The sequence below is a fragment of the Choloepus didactylus genome, chromosome 1 (genome assembly GCF_015220235.1).
Source record: "Choloepus didactylus isolate mChoDid1 chromosome 1, mChoDid1.pri, whole genome shotgun sequence".
NCBI classification, from domain to species: domain Eukaryota; kingdom Metazoa; phylum Chordata; class Mammalia; order Pilosa; family Megalonychidae; genus Choloepus; species Choloepus didactylus.
This window is the reverse complement of record NC_051307.1, coordinates 155,055,122-155,069,145: the sequence shown is the minus strand read 5'-3', so window position 1 is coordinate 155,069,145 and position 14,024 is coordinate 155,055,122. Positions and strand designations below refer to the sequence as shown.

Here is a 14,024-nt window from a genome sequence, read left to right as displayed (position 1 = left end):
CCGGCTGCACACAATGCCCAAGCAGGTCAACTGGGACATATTGCTAAGCCACTCCATGTCAGGCACAGTTGGGGGAGCACAGGAGAACCCTTGGAGATAGACAAGGCACAGCTCGTATCCTCAAGGAACTGCCCGTCCAGCTCACTCAGTCAATCCAAGGAAATACCAACATAGGAACAGCTCATTTATTTGGGACCTTCAGATCTACACTGCCCCAAACCTGAAATGAATGGAAAGGTTCATCCTAGGGCCTTGGAAAGAACCTGGTTTCTGTTCTGAATTTTAAAAAGGTCTTCTCAGATATGATTAGCTGTCCATTTACACTCCGTTTGCATTTACAATGACTTGGTCATCTGGCTTCACTCCCATTACTATATTGGCAACAGCAAATGAGTGTTGGGACTAGGTGACCCCAAAGGCAAGAAAATCAACCGCAGCCCCATAGCAGCTGACTGCCTTCCCACGAGGAAGGGCACAGAGCAAGGAGAGCAAGCAAGAACTCACAAAGCACAGCAGCATGGGGCCATTCAGCAAAGGGTCATTCAGCACCTCGGGAACCAGGCAGAACAAGGTCACAGAACCAAAAGTGGGATTTCTATAGCTAATTCTGAATCCTCAAAAATGGATTCAATTGCGTTTAGGGTGATTGGTTTAAGAGAAGGGCACAATGCATGTTAGAAAAATTCCCACCCAAAGAGATCAAACTAAAAGTAGGTGGGTGCTCAGAAAGATAATTTATCAGAAAAATTCAGATGTTGAACAAGCTCCCTCAGACCCAACAGCTTCAAATAAATGAGGTGTTGGTGAAATAAATAATCACAGAATTAAATAATAACAAAGGCACCCCTGAGAAGGGTGTGATTAATTATCTAATGAGGGATGCAGGCAATGAGTGCTGACAGCTCGGGGAAAGGAGCAGTCCCTGTGGGTGCAGAATCACGGGAGGGGTTGGGCTCAGAGAAGGACCTTCAGCAGTGCTGGGAAGGGGGAGGAATTTGCTAGATGGAGGGGACAGGAGTACGTTCCAGGCAGGCGGGATGGCAGGAACAAAGGCTTGGAGGCCAGAAAGCACAGGGGAAGGGAAGAAGAAAGCACATGAGTCTGGCAGGAGGGAAGTTTGTGGGTGGATTCCTTGAGGGGAGCCTCCTGGGGCGAGACTGTGACCCGGACACGCCGCAGACAATCTCCCGGGTGGCTGCTGCTGACCAGCCCACAAAAGCTTCTTTGAGGGCCTCCCAGGCACGCCTCTGAGCATCTCCTCTGCACGGCAGACGGCTGGAGGTTGTTTTTGGCAGTTCAGGCTCTGGAAGTCTCGGGAAGGAGATGGTCTGGGGGCGCTGAACGGCCGCCAGGCCTCGTGGCCTGCACACAGGTGCCAGTGTCAGGCAGGCAGTGGTGTCTGCGGTTCCCACTGCCCAGACCCGGGCAGGGCCCACCACGGCGTCCTGGGAGCTGGCTCAGGCCGCATGGCCGGCCCTTCACAAGTGAGCCTTTGTGGCCCCAGTTTACGAAACCAGCCAAATATTTTCCCTGTCACTTTATGAGGTGCTAGCTCTGCCCATTCAAGCTCGGAAAAATAAAGCGTTGCATAATTTGCTCCTTTAGACTTGATGAGGTTTGAAGTGAACCAACGCACCTTTTAGGAGAATTCTGTGCCCCTGGGAAGGCATGTCAGCCCAAGGGGGAGGGGTATACCCAGGACCCCAGTCCCACCTCTGGGGGGGGGATGTGTGCACCATCTATGGCAGCTGAGGATTTTACAGACAGAGGCCCTGAGCCTGGAAAGTTAGCCCATGAGATGGTGGCAGATGAGACCAGCTTCCCTGAGCACCAGGGGTTCATCTTTATCATCAGGCTTTCAGGAATCGTTTTAGTCCCTTGTTTTCAAAGGAGGCCAGGGAGGCTCTGAGAGAAGGGTGAATGGGAATTCTCCTGCAGAATTGCCCTGCAAGGCAAAGAGGATTCTAGAAGGATTTCAGAGCTGACGTATAGGGTAGAGAGGGGATGTACACTGAGGTTGAAAAGCATTAGCCTTGTGCAGTGAGCAACTGGGGCAGCCATCAATGTGCTGTGATTTTTGGCTGTCCAGCAAATTCCAACATCCCCTACAAAGCCCCCTTTCTTAATGCCCACACCCTCTAATTTTCCTGATAGACATACTTCCCTTTGGCCTTTAGTAATAAATGTCATTTATTGGGCACCTGCTATATGCCAAGCACTTCACTAGGTACCTCATTCATTCATTCAGCTGAGATTTATTGAATACCTGCATCCCCTTGGGATGCAACAATGAAATTCTTCACAACAGCCACATACAGAGTACCAGTGAACCTATTTTTACAGATGGATAAATTAAGCTCATAGGGGAAGTGACTTGCCAAAGACAAACAGCTAATACAGGGTAGAGCTGGGTTACAAAACCAGGCAGGTCTGACTTCAGAAGCTGTTTCTCTTCTCCCTCTCTGGCAGGGTTAGAAAGAGGCAAGTAATTAGTAAAGAAGAGAGAAGGTATATAACCCCGATTATAATTCTTTGGGCTTGCCTTGGAAGTTATATTCAAATTGCTTGTTTTATATGCTAATTACCTTTTGAGATGAAAAAAGATATATTTTCATAAAAGCAAATTCATGGCCACATACCTCATTTCCATACATGTGATAACTCCCTGTCGCCGCCTGGTGGTAGAGCTTTTGCATGGCAGGGAAGAGAGATTTAAAAGAGCAGCAAACACTTAAGTAGGGTCCCTGAAAAAGGAAATCCAACTTGAAAGTGAGAATTCAGGGCCTCCAGTTCAGACTCAGCCATGGCTGCTGCGTTGAGTCAGCCACTTCAGCTCTCTGAACCACAGGTTCTTGATTATGCATCTCCTGCAAGGATGGATATCCCTGGGGATTCCCTTCTAACTTCACTATTCTCTGACTCTCTGTTGTCTATCTTATATTGCATTGAACTTGAGGGAAAATGCTCGGGTGGGTTTTGAGGCACCATTGGGGGAGGAAATGTCAGGCAAACAGGGCTTTTTGGAGTCCTCAGGCCGCCCCATGAAGACAGCTCCTCCTCCAAGTCAGCAGCTTGGCCTGGCCTCTGACGGCTGGTGCAGCCCACCGTGGGTTCCTGCCCTCTCTGGGATCCTCTCTGACTCTGGTTGTTGTAAAGCCATGCCTCTCCCCATGCTGCTCTTCCCCAGGCCAGGGCTCCTTTACCACTTACCAGGGTGTCTCGGGAATTACCATCTGACCTTCAAGAACTCAAGTTTAGTGTCTAGGGCAGGCCAAGCACAATGTGAGGTGAAGAGGAAGGGAGATTGGGGGGGGTGGGGAGGATTCAGTTGTACTCTTTTGTAAGTAACAGAAAACCTGACTCAAACTGCCGTAAGTTTCAACAGGGAATTTATGTGTTCAGATCACTGAATAGCCCTGACGTAGAACTTGCTCAGCCTCACCTGTATGCAGGGTTTGAGCACCGGATCTGGTTTCTCTCTCCCCATTTCTCAGCTCTTCTTCCTTGATATCTCGTGGTGCCTTAGGGGTGTCTTACTGGGCTTTCAGCACACAGGAAATAAGACACTCTAAGTAAAGATAGTGGGTTTCCACACTGGTCTCTAGATCCTGACCCAAAGAGTGCCACCTCCACGTACCCTCCACACTCACATTCTGGAGGGCCCATGATCGGGGTTGGCTTCTTTCTCAGGTCTCTAATACGATTGTGAGGGATCTGCAGCCCCAGCTCTCTCTGCTATCCTGCTGAAGCAGGAGTGTTGAACCAGCACTTCCCAGAGAGAGTCCTGTAATGCATTCTGATTGGCTCAGCCTAGCCACAAGCCCCACCTCTGGACCTGGGATGGGGCAGTCTCCAGGATAAGAGGGCAAGCTGTTTTACCAAAGGAAGGCCAAAGGATGCTGGAGGCAAAACCAATAGAAATCCACTAGTGGCTAACCTAAGTGGGGGTAGAATGAAATTTTCTAAATGATTTACTTTTCACACAAATTGGAGCAATAATCAAGGTGATCCTTATGATAACATCAGTTCCTTCACCCTGGAAAGGTTTCTTGAGTAGGAAATTGAGTGGTGGGTTTGCACATTATCTGGGTCCTGGCTTCCCTACCCTTCCATCCTCTGGGGCCCATCTGGGTGAAGACACATTGCAATAGTGCTTAATTCCAGAGACCTGGAGAACTTCCTCAGGGTTCTGGGTGAACCCGTGGGCCTGAATCTTGCATGTCACCTTGTGACTAGTGGGTTCTCCTTAAACCCCCTACTCTGATCTCTGATCGTCACTCAGTGATTTTTATTTACCTGCAGTTGGCTTCTCTCACTGTTCTGCCCTGCTTGGGCTAAGGTTTACGATTCGAGACAGTGTCCAAGTGGACAGGGCCTCCAAGAGTCTTACTCCCAGCCCCTGCTGCTGCAGAAGGGGTCCAGCGAGGATCAGGGTCTTGCTGAGGTCACCCGGCTAGTTACATCGCAGAGCCAGGACCCTCTGCCTGGCACCCCTGCCCGTGAGTGCCTCATTACCGCAGGATTCCCAAGCAGGCAGTGGGGAGGAGGGCAACCGAGGTGAAGGCCCAGATGTTGCCTTTGTCATCAGTAACCCACAAAATCAATTATTCAGTCAGGTGGAGAGGCGGGCAGGCCACTCAGTGCCTGATGCTGGGTGCATCTACTGTGATTATTTCTTGCTTCAGGGCATTCCTTCCTAATTGTATTTTGCTCAGTCTCATGTTAAAAATTAACTTTCCCAACACATTCAAATGAGGCCGAGGGAGGAGGCTGTGTGAGAGTAGAGACTGGATTTTAGGGAGGTAAGCCACAAGGGAATCATCTGCAATAGATACTCTGTGTGTGTTTGAGCCCTCAGAGATGCAGTGTTGTTCTAGAGAGCAGTGCTCCGTGCTGGGGCCGGGATCCACCCCAGAGTCAGACCTAGGCCCTGCCTCGTGGAGCTCCTACCTTATTGGGGCCACACGAATAACAACTCAGTGAGATACACGTTAATAAAGGACTCTAGGAAGCGTGGGAGGTGGGCAGTAGAGAGAGAATAACCGGTGTGCGGAGTGGCTGTGGCAACAGGGAGGTGCACTCAGGGGAGGGATATTGGAGTTGAGATTTAAAGATGGCTCTGGATGCAGAAGACCAGGAAAGTATTCCAGGGGAGAGCAGACAGCATGTGCAAAGGCACAGAGGCTTTTAAATGCACAGCAGAGTTCAGGAAATTGCAAGATGTTCGAGAAGCACGCAAGGGAAGAGAGTGGTCATACTGGAGAGCAGCTCACAAAGTGTGGCTCTGCTGATCTCGTCAGTCATGTATTCATTCATCAAAGACTGGGCTTTTTGAAGTCCCACATATATATTTTTAATTTAAATTTTATTTGTTTTAAATATATTCACAAGGCTTAATCCAGGTTTGACAATGATAATTCTACTACCCACCCCTGTTTCCAGCCGCCCTCCCCAGAGGCAACTGATGCGGTCAGATCCTTGTGCATTCATCTAGAAAGATTTTTGGCAAAGACAAAAAGAGCAGCGTTCCCCTCCTGGCCCTGGTGTGCACACTGCTTTCACTTGATATATCTTGGAGGTGACTCAGCAAACGGAGAGCTCTCTCATTCTTCTTGAAGGTGGTGGGAATTTGGTTGTAGCATCCCAGCTGTGCAACCAGAACTTAGAGATCTTCTCATTTGTCCCCTCATTACACAGCAGAAAAGACTGAAGGCCCAGAGAAGGTGGGGAGCAGACGTAAGGTCATGCAGCCGTTCAGGATTCAAACTCAAGTCTCCTGTCTCTCAACATCTACCCTGGGCCAATCAGGTTCATTTCTCTGCCTCGTTGGTCCTCATCTGTCAGACCATCAGCTGGAAACTGTGGTGGGTGAGGCTGCCATTTTGTTGCAGACTACAGGCACTAGGCTGATCTCTCCACCCACCTCTCATGGAATTTCAGACTTCACTAGTGATCTTTAGATCCCTTCCCTCTTTCTGTCCCCTCTTCCTCCTTTCCAGCTTTGCCTCCGCAGCCTGTGCCAAGCCTTCACCCACCTTACCCCTGTCCCTGTGACTGGTCACTATGGCAACAAGGGATTCCCATCAAAGGGTGGCCTTCCAGGTATTTTATTTTGAGCCCCAATTAAGCAAGGCAGGCTGCAGGCTGGGAGCAGTGCAGGGAAGTATGTTTTATGGCCTGTGAGAGAGCCCTGGTGCTATTTATAGCTCCTTAATCGGTGTTGCTAAATGGGTCTTAATGCAAGTCCTGTGACAACTGCACATTTTCATCATGGAGAATCTCCTCCCCGCATCCTCACTCCCTCCATCTGTCCTCCTGACCAGGGCTCTGCATCATGGCCCTTCCCGGGGGAAATGGTGCCTCCTATGTGCTCAGCAGCTGTCAGCAGGCTGCCTGGCCCTCCTAACCTCCTCCTGACACAAGTGGATGCTTCACGATCCCACCTTTGAGGATATTTGGTCTACAGCTGTCACCTCCATTAGGATCCTGGAATCCTCTGGAAGCCATCTGTCCCAGGGCTAGGACTCTGTCCCCAGCCTCCTACCACCTCGCCCAGCCTCTCCACCAAAGCCACAGTGGGATGAGGGGCACATATGACTGAATACATGTGAGTAAACATTCATGTTTTTGTGGATGTTCAGGAAAATCCTTTCCATTAATACCTCATGGGTTGACAAGCAGTTTCACATTAAAACAGAGCAAGTAAACTATTCCCATTTCTTACAGCTGAAGAAATTGAGGCCTAGAATGGAAGAAGGAATTAACTAGTATCTATTTACCAGGCACGTCTTGGAGCTTAGCTGGGCCTATCTCATTCAGTCTTCCCAAGTCTTGTTTTATGGAGAAGCAAACGCAGTCAGGATAGGCCAGGTCTTGCTGCAGTAACAGACAACCCCCAAATCTCCCTGACTTAAGACAACAAAGGTTTGTTTTTGTCCATGCTGTGTGCCCATCACTAGTCTGCTGGAGGCTCTGCTCTGCAAGGTTTGTGTCCTCATTTGAAGACCGAGGCAGATGAAGCAGCCCCTTCTGGAACCCTAGTGGTCTCCATTGAAAAAGAGCAAGTAGCAGCACACATACCAGTTGCCAAAGGAAGTGGCACACATCACTTCCACTGACATATCTTTGGCCAAAGCAAGTCTCTTGGCTACACCTAATTTCAAGTGAGTCGAGAAGGGGCTAGATAACCATGTGCCCAGAAAGACAGAGCTGGAATGTTTGAGAATAGCCCTAATGACCACCACAGAAGCTGAGCGTCAAGAGGTAAAGCAACTTCCCCAGATCCCACAGCTTCCATGTAGTGGAGCAGGGATTTGAATCCACAGCTGTTCCCCCAGAAACTGTTCTCTTTCCCCATGTAATAAAGTGGCCACAGGCATGGTCTCTGAAGACAGAATTCTGGGCTTGAATCCTATCTCCAGCATTTACCATCTATGTTACCCTGGTTAGGCAAGTCATGTAACCTCTCCGAACCTCAGCACCCCATTTATCTGTAAAATGATGATACTAGTGCAGGACTAGGTTCTGCAAAACAAAACTTTATTCCTAAGTTTGGGGCAAACTCATTTGGCAGCCGGACTACCATCTGACTTGTCACAAGGCTATTTATAGACATCCTTATTTCACTCAGTGTGAATATTCCTAGGTTTCTATAGAAATATTAACCTGTTGGACTGTGGCCCCAGGCCTCCAGCGATGTTATGTAACATGTTGCATATGCTACCTAATTTCAAAATCCTGGAACTTTCTGAATTCTGAAACATTGTGGCCCCAGGGTTTTGGAAAAGGGACTGAGGACCTTTAGCACGTCCTCATGGGGTTGTGGTAAGGACTAAGGGAGATACTATGTCAAAAGTTCTGCACACAGGGCCCAGCAGAGAGTAAGTGCTTAATAAATAGTGGTGACTCTTGGTCACTAGCTTGGACCGACATGGCAGGTAAAGTCGTGGGCTCATGAGAGATTGACTCAAGAGCTGAAACCTAAACAAGAAAAAAGTGGGGACATTCCAGTTTGCACGTAATTGAAATCAGCACATCTCCCTGTTTCCTGCGTATTCCATCCTAGTAAATAGAAGTTCTTTGGGGCCTCATTAAATCCCTGAGTGTGTTTTTGAAATGATTCACTCTGACAGCAAATGAGGTGTTTGTGAAAATCCCTGGAAAATATGAAATGCTTTGTAAATATAAAGTATTGTTCTTACACTTATTAAATTGAAAAGTAAGAGAGCATGCCCTCTTCATCAGGTGGAGGGTCTGAGGGTTTGTCAGATCATCCCTCACTTTTCAGAATCATGGAACTTTTGAGGGAGGGTCCAAAACCTTGCCCCTCAGAAATCCTTAAGGTTGCACCCTGATAATCCACCTTCCACTCAGAGCAGCTACTCTTCTACCTGCTTAATAGACTGGGCTTCTGCATGGACTCTCATTTGGAAATAGGGTTCCACTGCTTTAGAAAACAGACTCACCCTTTCCCCTCGCAGGTTGAGAACTGCAGCCCAGAGACACAGGTTGCATGGTGGCTAAGAACCTGAATAAGACTGCCTGGGTGGAACCCCAACTCGACCACACACTAGCTGCACCATCCCTCCTGTGCCTCAGTTTCCTCCTCTGTAAATGAGGATGTTAATATGAACCACCTTGTAAGGTGGTGAGGATTAAATGCGTTAATTTATTTAAAGTTCTGAAAACAGTGCCCGATGCGGTGAACATACCAGAGATGCTGAGTGCTATTGATATCTCAGTGAGTCTGTGGCAGAGCCAGGACCCAGGTCTTCCACCTCTCGCTCCAAGCATCTTGCTCAATGATGTCCACATATTTGCCCTCTGTCAGCTTACTGGGTCATCCCACCGTGACCTCCAATAGGTTACAGGTGTGCTGAGACCCTGCTCCCCTCAGCCCTCGGGGTGGCCAGGCAAGTCTTGTGGCAGCAGAGCCTTTGAGCAGGCCACTTCTGACTTCGAGGAGCCTTTTCATGTGTGTGTGTGTGTGTGTGTGGAGGGGGGTTCTCGGTAGGTAGCCTGAGTGGAGGGATTCTCTCAGGGGCTCCTAAGATCCCCTTAGGCAGCTAGTACAATGGGCAAATGAATGTTTTCAAAATGCCCTGGACAGATGCCTCTAAAATCCCTCCATGTTACCCCTGTCGCTGTTCAAATATAATTTTCTATGTGTCTCATGATAAGCAAAAGTTCAGCAAGCAGTGCTTTAAATTCAGTGCAAGCATCATCATATTGAACTTTCTTTAAAATATTGTCTTCAATCCATGAATGTGGTATATGTTTTTATATATTTAGGTCCTATTGAATAATGACTTTCAGTAAAGTTTTCTAATTTTCGTCATAATTATTTTAAATGTTTTTGTTGTATTCCAAAAACGTGCTACTATTGTAAATGATGCCTTCTTAATACATTTTCTAATTAGCTGTGATGGAATGTAGAAATACAATTGAATTAGAGATAGATATTATATCTTTTAACTTTGCAAACCTCTCATTAACTTTAAAAATTTGTACATACTTTTTGGTTGAAAGTAATAACACTTTAGTCTTTTCTCTGTATTCCAAATGTTATTTTTGTATTTGGTTTATTGTAAAGGATGGTAACCCCAGTAAAATGTTATTAAAGTTGTGATAATACAAAAAAAAAAAAAAAAAATTCAGTGCAAGGATCAAAACCACAATGAGATACCACTTCACACCCAGTAAAGTGGCTTTAATTTAAAAAGCAGATAATAACTAAGTGCTGACAAGGATGTGGAGAAATTGGAATCCTCATACACTGCTGGTGGGAATGTAAAATGGGGCCACTTCTTTGGAAAATGGTTTAGCACTTCCTCAAAAAATGAAACATAGAATTACCATATAACCTGGCAATGCCACTCCTAGGTATATGCCCAAGAAAGGAAGGCATACATCTATGCCAAAATTTGTACATAAATGTTCATAGCAGCATTATTGACAATAGCCAAAAGGTGGGCACAACCCAAATGTCCATCAACAGCTGAATGGATAAAGAAAATGTGGTATATCCATACAATGGAATATTATTTAGTCATAAAAAGGAATGATGTTCTGACATGTGCTAATAACCTTGAAAATATTTTGTTGAGTGAAAGAGGCCAGACTCAAAAGATCACGTATTGTATATTGTATGACTCCATTTATATGAAATGCCCCGAATAGGTAAATCTAAAGAGACAGAGAGTAGGTTAGTGGTTGCCAGGGCTTAGGGGGACTGGGGAGTGACTGCTTAGTGAGTACAGGACCTCCTTTGGGGACATGAAAAGGTTTTGAAACTTGAGATGATGGCTGCACAACATTGTAAATGTACTAAATGCCACTTCAGTGTACACTTTAAATAGTTAATTTTATGTCATGCGATGGTTACCTCAATTAAAAAAAATCAGTGCAAGGAAGTTGTCACCAGACTTTGATCAACAGGGCAATTGTATCCATGCAGAAAATATCTGGGCGTGGGCTCATTCACCCTGAGCATGGCACTGGGATCATCCTTCATTGCCCGTGACCTCCAGGAGGTCATGAACTCCTCATATTGACTCAATTTCACCTCCCCAGCACTTGGCCTGGTCCACAGTGGGTCCTCAAGAAACACGTGACTTTTGGAGTAATTGACAAAAACATAGTGAATCCACATCTTCTCTGAGCTGCATTTTCCTGGCTGCAAGATCACACAGGACAGTGATGCCTGTAACTGCCCTTGGCTGTGCTGGCCCAACAAGATGACGTGTGTAAGCCACGCGTGGTTGTGTGGGGCACAGGGGAAGGGTCAACGGAGGGCACTGTTGCTGGGTTAGGGTCACTGTTATTGTAACCGAAGGTCAAGGTGAGCCCCGGTCTGTTCCTTTAGGAAACTGCTTTGCCACAATCTGAACCGAGGTCTTTTTCTGCCTTTTCTCAATTCACACCTACAAAAAGTTAATGGGTAGAATTTTCAACTTTTCTCTATCAATACTTTTGCCCATACACCTCTAATGTCTGCTATCTCTTGTCTGTTCTAAAATAAGAAAAAAGAAGGTGTCTGATTTTGTGGAAAAATAGATGTCTTAGGCATTGCAGGTCAGAGAATCAATGTTGCGGAGGTTAAGTAGTATGTTGTTCAGAAAGATTCTGGAGCCAGGCAGCTCTGCCACCTACCATCTGTGTGTCCTGGGAAAGTCCTGTGACCACTCTATGCCCAAGTCTCACCACTTGTATAATGGGGGTGCAATTGGTACCTAACTCATAGGGTGCTGTAAGGACCAAATGAGTTAGCACAGGTCTCGTGCTTGGCACAGCGCCTGGGCAGCCAGCTCTCTGTTAGCCATTGTGGTGGTGGTGGTGGTGGTGGTGGTGGTGGCGGCAGTGGCTATTGTCACTGTTAGTCTCTGACAATCCCTACGGCGCCCCCTGACTCCTGGGTGCTCCACCCCTGCCCAGTTGATTGTATATATTGCATGCCCCAATGCCCACACAGGAAAACTGGGAGTGGAAAAGAAGTGGGTGTGCTTGGCCATCAGCCAAGAAGGAGCTTCCCAATCAATCAGAATCCATAGCAAGAAACCAGGCAGAGAGAAAACGGGGTCTTCAGGAACCTCTGATTTTTCAGATATAATTACACATAATTGCAGATATTATAGCTAGAGTCGTCCATGGTATGAAAGAGTCAATTTCTGGATCAGGTCAGGTTTGTCCTTCTGTGGTCCGAGCAGAACTGTCAGTTTATGAGAGACGGGCTCCCCGGTTTGGAGCAGTGGTAACCAACTTCCTAAAAAGGTGCTGGGTGAGCTTCACTCTACAATAGAGGTGACCTTGGCAGTTCAGGGCTGTGTCTAGGCCTTGAGATGCTTTGTTTGGCTATATTAAATTAAAATAACACAGCATTGTCACATAAAATTCTGGGTTTCTGGCTTTTTTTGCAAGAGCTGGGAATGACCCTGTTTGCACCAAGGCTGGAACTGAGCTGTGGTCTCCCTCGGGTGTACCCTCGGTCTCTGCAGGCCCCATCTCACCCACCATTGCCGATTGCCTACACCTGCTCCTCATTATTCACTTAGGTTACCTGCCTAGCCCCTTAGGCATTGGAGTTTGCAGCCTCTGGTCTAAAATTCAAACATTTGTGATAATTGAGATGATTTTTGTGCACCCACTGAACATTAATTTTTGAAAAGTTACTTAAAATAAGAAATAACTTGCCCTGAAACTAGAAGTGAAATAGAGCCGTAGTTTCTAAGTGTTCTGTTATTCTGTGTCATGGCTGTTTACACACTGAAAAAAATATATTTGCAGACCTCATCAATTAGTAGACCTCATCTACTTAGTAGACACAATTTTCCTCTTCCAGAGTTATCCCATAAATACTGGGTTCTTCTTGAGCCTAACTGGATCCTTTGACTAAAGGAGGGAGGGAGCTAGGGTGAGAAAATTTGGAGGACTCCATCCAAGAATTCAGTTTACTCATCAATTTTGCTTAACTTAAGAAAAACACACTTCCACCATCCTCCTCTGGGCTGTTTCTGAGCTCATACTTGGAAAGGTCAAATAAACACAATAAATCCATGAGAGGACCTTAGTATTAAACCCCTCGGGCTTATGCTGTTCAGTAAGAGGCTAAAGTGATGACATTTCCCAAGTGGTAGGAAGTTTGCCTGACCTTGACTATTTGCTAAAAACAGGAGTCAGTTGTGCAGTTAGCCTCGATGTTTGCAAGGAGTAGAAGCCCCTGGGCTGCTTCAGGAAGGGGCTTTATGGTGACTGTTCTGGTGGCTATACCTGGCGGGGGGACATTCCCCCTCATGGAGTCCAAATCAGCTCTCTTTTTCTCTCCAAATTCTTCAGGTCAAATCAAGATCACTGGACCTGTCATTGGGCAACTGGGTCGGGTCCTCCAGTCTGGGCCACCTCACAGCTCACCTGCCAACCTATGGCTGAGCTCTCTTAGGGTCAAGGGCCACCTCCAGTCCATGCAGGGGTCTCCAATGTGCAGAAAACCAGCCTAGTGCTACCACGTGGAGCAGGGCTGAGGGTCAGGGACATGGACAGCAAGACAGGTGACAGAATTGGCAGAGCTATGAGGTTTCCTTTGCCAGTGACTGTCACCCACCTTTCCAGGAGAATGCATCCCAAACCAGACTGCCCACGCTCCAATCCCATTTTCTCCACTGTGGCCTTAAATATGATAACGAACTTCTCCATGCTTCAATTTCCTCAAGTCTGTAAATGGGCCTTCATTATAGTACTAACCTCATTGGGTCATTGTGAGGATTAAATATGGTAAGACATAGAAAAATGTTTAGAATGTCTCATGACAGCTAAGAAGTGCCATGTAGATCTTTGCCATGATTATTATTACTATTAATATTATTGCCAAAAATCCAGCCAAAAAGCCTCATAAGAACACCAAAGATGGGCTTTGAAAACCATGTCAACATGCATGAGGTTTCCCAAGCTTTTACTTCTGGCAAGATTGGAAGGAGCATCCAGAAAAGTAGAACAGGATGGTGGAAGAGCTGGACTCTGGGGTCAGGAAGAGCCATATTTGGGCCCGTTTCCCCATACACTGGCTTCTCTGACCTGCTCAGACCTCTGGTTGGAAATTATCTGGGGTTATCGACATAGAGACTTCTTACCTGGGGCATCCCATTCTCAGTTCTCCACGTCAGCTTTTTTTCTTTGTTCCACAGGACACTCATCTGCTCTGAAACATTAATAATAGCTGTCATTTATGGACCAAACTGGGTACTTGGACTTTGCTACTTGTTTAATCCTCCCAATTATCCCAGTGAGGCAGATGTTGTCCTCATTTTACAGATGAAGCAACTTTGCCCTGCAAAGCCATAACTCGACTCTACGTCTTCCAACTCCAGGCTCTGTGCTGTTTCTCCCAAGCAGTGCTAAGAACTAAACAGACCCAAGTGACTCCATTATTACTCATTAACTAGACTTGATGGCCATTCTTCTTCTGGCCAAGCTCTTGTTTTGCCAACTCATAACTCTTCCTCTCTTGCTCTCATTCTCCTTTTTTTTTTTTT

The 14,024-nt window shown here is 46.7% G+C and overlaps 1 protein-coding gene and 2 long non-coding RNA genes across 3 annotated transcripts in view; 1 reads left to right on the top strand and 2 right to left on the bottom strand.

Annotated features, from left to right (window-relative positions):
* Positions 1-14,024, top strand: part of SPSB4 (splA/ryanodine receptor domain and SOCS box containing 4) — an 82,749-nt gene that overhangs the window by 54,904 nt on the left and 13,821 nt on the right. The gene's annotated exons all lie outside the window — the stretch shown is intronic.
* The window catches only part of LOC119527609, a 40,957-nt gene that overhangs the window by 14,021 nt on the left and 12,912 nt on the right, over positions 1-14,024 (bottom strand). The window contains exon 2 of the long non-coding RNA XR_005215441.1: positions 13,623-13,690. This is a non-coding gene — a long non-coding RNA (uncharacterized LOC119527609). The remainder of the gene's footprint in view (positions 1-13,622; positions 13,691-14,024) is intronic.
* On the bottom strand, positions 1,233-3,548 carry LOC119527614. The gene is made up of 3 exons (XR_005215443.1): positions 3,443-3,548; positions 2,640-2,744; positions 1,233-1,362 (listed from the first exon to the last, which is right to left on the bottom strand). It is a non-coding gene; the product is annotated as an uncharacterized LOC119527614 (long non-coding RNA).